Source organism: Chenopodium quinoa, unplaced genomic scaffold (assembly GCF_001683475.1).
Source record: "Chenopodium quinoa cultivar QQ74 unplaced genomic scaffold, ASM168347v1, whole genome shotgun sequence".
NCBI classification, from domain to species: Eukaryota; Viridiplantae; Streptophyta; class Magnoliopsida; order Caryophyllales; family Amaranthaceae; genus Chenopodium; species Chenopodium quinoa.
The window spans coordinates 1,300,327-1,303,931 of NW_018745311.1; the positions used below are offsets into that span (position 1 = coordinate 1,300,327).

General features: G+C 32.5%; 1 long non-coding RNA gene across 1 annotated transcript; it reads left to right on the forward strand.

Annotated features, from left to right (window-relative positions):
• Positions 1-763: 763 nt before the first annotated feature.
• On the forward strand, positions 764-2,718 carry LOC110712308. The gene is made up of 2 exons (XR_002509549.1): positions 764-913; positions 2,188-2,718. It is a non-coding gene; the product is annotated as an uncharacterized LOC110712308 (long non-coding RNA).
• Positions 2,719-3,605: the final 887 nt, after the last annotated feature.

A 3,605-nucleotide genomic window follows, 5' to 3' on the forward strand; every position in this document is an offset into this window, starting at 1 on the left:
GACAAAGGGACAAATGTTTAGTTTATCTTAGGCACCACCAAGGACTACATGGTGGTAATGGGCCAAATGTTTAAATGGCGAGACTGGAAGAACAAATTCTACCGCATTAAGACTAAGGACATAGAATTGAACTTGTGGATGAATAGGTTTAATGCTGCCCCCATTCAGCTTGGCCAAGGGAAAAATCGTCCGTACAAACCACCCGTCCATCCGGACTATGCATACCAACTTGAATATTTTAGAGTCAAGAGGGTAATCAGGGGCGGCAAATTGGTGGATGTGCCTAAAAACTGGATTCCCCTGTCTAGCTGGCTCAGGGATTATATTCCCATACTGCAATATTCCCCAAGGTGGAGACTTGTACCTTAGCCAATTATGAGTAAATTATATCAAAAATTTCTCTAACTCTTTTTCCTTTTTCTTGCACAGACGAAGCTCTAACTATGATGGACCCAGAGCAAACAGGGGATGTTAACATGTACGAGCTTGAATTGGCTCGGTACAAAGCCCGTCAACAATTGTACAAACAGACCAGGGAGGTAATGGATATATATATATATATATATATATATATATATATATATATATATATATATATATATATATATAAAATCAAGATCATGTGAGAACCTAAGTCTATAATAAGAACTAGGAACTCATCTGGACCGTAGATCGCGCTGTATCTAACGGCTGAAGTTTCACCCATCTCAATAATGGCATTTTCGTAATTTTAGGCTCTGAATGACTTCTGTTCTAATTCTTGCACACGCTTCATTTTTTCTCTCTCTTCATTAGATTTTCTCTCTCTTCCTCCCAGTTCTCTAAAGATGCGATTTTTTTCTCCGTTCTTCTATTTCTTCGCTTTTCAATTTCTTTGCCTTTGCTCATCAATTTCTCGCGATAATCTATTAAGGTATGTAAATTTTGGGTTTAATTTTGAATTTTCTCGATTTTGAAACAAGTTTTTTGCGATTTTGAACACGAAATTAAGGTTTTTGCAATTTTAGGTTATGTGATTTTCGATTAGGAAAATTCAATTGACATGTTATGGACTTATGCTAGATTAGTATACTTTTTTTAGAATATTGATTAACTCATGTGAGAATTTAGAGAAGTTTGAATTTGAATTTTTGTTAGGACTGCCATGAATTTCAATACATGATTTTGTGTTAATGTTCATGTTAAAAATTCTGTAATTGAATCATTGTGAGATTATTTGCACTTGAATCCATGTGTAGTGTTCATGTTAATAACACTTCTACCGTTTCTTCTAGGCAATTGTTTGCATGCTAATTTTAAGATTTTATTTTTTAGTATCTTTTAATTTAGGTAAGTGTTGAATTATCTAACTATTCAGTAATTTCTATAAATTGTAGTATAATTTTTATTTGGGATTAAACTACAGCTTTAGATTGAGTATTACATGTTTGATGAAATGCTTGTAAAAAGAAAGACTATAATATGATGATGAGTTGGTGGAGTTTTGTTAGTAGGAGGTGTAAGGCTAGAAAAGGACAGTTGGTTTGACGGAAGGATGTCAAATTCTTTCCATTTGCATTTTGGTCACTCTAATTTTGATGCAGTTTGTCTTGGCTAAGTGGCTGCATTATTTACTCTAACCTTAGAGATGTTGAGGCTGATCTACAATTAATTTTGAGCATTTCTTTATTGTGTTATCAGTTATCCCGAAGAACTCCTTGTTTACAGAACTAGATTGAACTCCTTGCTAATAATTTTCTTAATTGTGTTATCATTTATCATTTGTTCCCATTTTTTAATTTGAGGGTGACAACATGATTAATATGTCCAACAACCGTGACTATCGTAGTACCAAGGACAAACCCTTCATGAGTCCCTTAACCTGATTAATGAGCCAAATTAATAAAGAGGTCATCATATTTTATTTACTTCATGTATAATTTTTGTTACTTTTATTTCAAAACCATTTACTTGACCTCTTATACTACTTATTTGGTTATTTTTGTTGATTGTAGATTAGATTATAATTTGGTCATATTGTTGTGTGATATAAGTCAATGACTCAGATGTTTTATGCGCAACATCGATTTGGATTCTTTTGGATTGTATACTATTGTTATTTGTATTATGCTCAATATTGATTTGGATATTTTAGATTGTATACTATTGTGATTTTTATACTCAGATGTTGTAAATGTTGCTCGACAGTTCTTAGAGTTGAGAGAAACGGGAAGCTAATGTGAGCAAGAGTGCAGCCTGTGCACCTTGTAAGCTTGTGAGGAGCAGCAGAAGCATGAGTAGCCCAAAGCAACAACATAGGCATAGTATAGTAGCAAGTACTGCAGCAGCTCTGCAAAAGGCCCCTAGGCTTTGGCATCAAGGCCTTGGACATGCAGCAGCAGAAACAACATGCATAGCAGCAGCACAAGCACTGGTTTGATGAGAGAGAGTGTGCAGCGAAAAGCCTAAATATGGTCGGAAGGAGATGCATTTTCTGTAATTAAGCTTTTATTATTTACTTTTGAGTATTTTTATTTACTTTTGTGATTTTTTAGTATAAAGAAAATAAAAATGATCGATTGTGTTAGCTAATTATTCTTACTCTATGATAGCCTACTAGCTCAATAGGTAGAGCATTGTGCAAGTGGACAAAAAATGTGGGTTCGAATACCATGTAGGTTTATGTGTGTATTCTGAAGATTAGAAGTCGTAATGTTTTATTAAATTTCTTCTTCTTTTTTTTTTGTTTATTTTGGATATAGTTTTATTTACTTTTAATTTGAAAACCTCTACATCATATCAAACTTATGACTCGTAGTTTTTGTGCAATAACAAAGTTTCCTTAGTTTTTCATCATTTTAAGGTAATTTATTATTCGTAGTTTCGTACACTTTAGACTTAATTTGATTAACTTCAATGATATGTTGATTTATTTTTTAGCATTATTTATTTACTTTAGATTCATTATGATTTACTTTTGACATATTATTCCCTACTTTTCATTATAGATATACCGTTTGATTTTTTAGTTACTTTTTCTATTGTTGTCTTTACTTTTAATTTGAAAACCTTTACATTCAGCCCCATATACTTCATACTCATAACTTGATTAGTTTTGTAAGGATAGGATATGAAAGTGAATAACTAATAAATTTGTGCAATTCCAAAGATCCCATAGTCATTACTCATCAATTGTTCGTATAGATCAGAGCTAATTTGACTTACTTTTTTTTATTATTATTTTGATTTACTTTTAAGGTATTTTGAATAACTTTAAGTGTTTTGTCCTTGGTGTAGACACCCAAATGTGTCTCCCCAAAAACCAAATCCAGTGATGAATACCTTTCACATCATTGATTATCGAACAAAGTGAAATGTGAAAAGTCTTGTGATGCGGTTGTTTTTGATAAAAATACTTCTTTTTGTTTTTGAAAATATTTCTTTTCATACTCTATTTATGGAAAATGTGCAGTCCAGTTTAGTTTGGTCCATGATAAGGGTCCAATAATGATGTGGTTGGATGGGGATTGAAAATACCTTTTCAACGATATATTATAAGCCCAATTTCGATGAATAATGAGGAAGTTATGGCCAAAATACTAATTTGGGCTCAAATCGGATTTTAC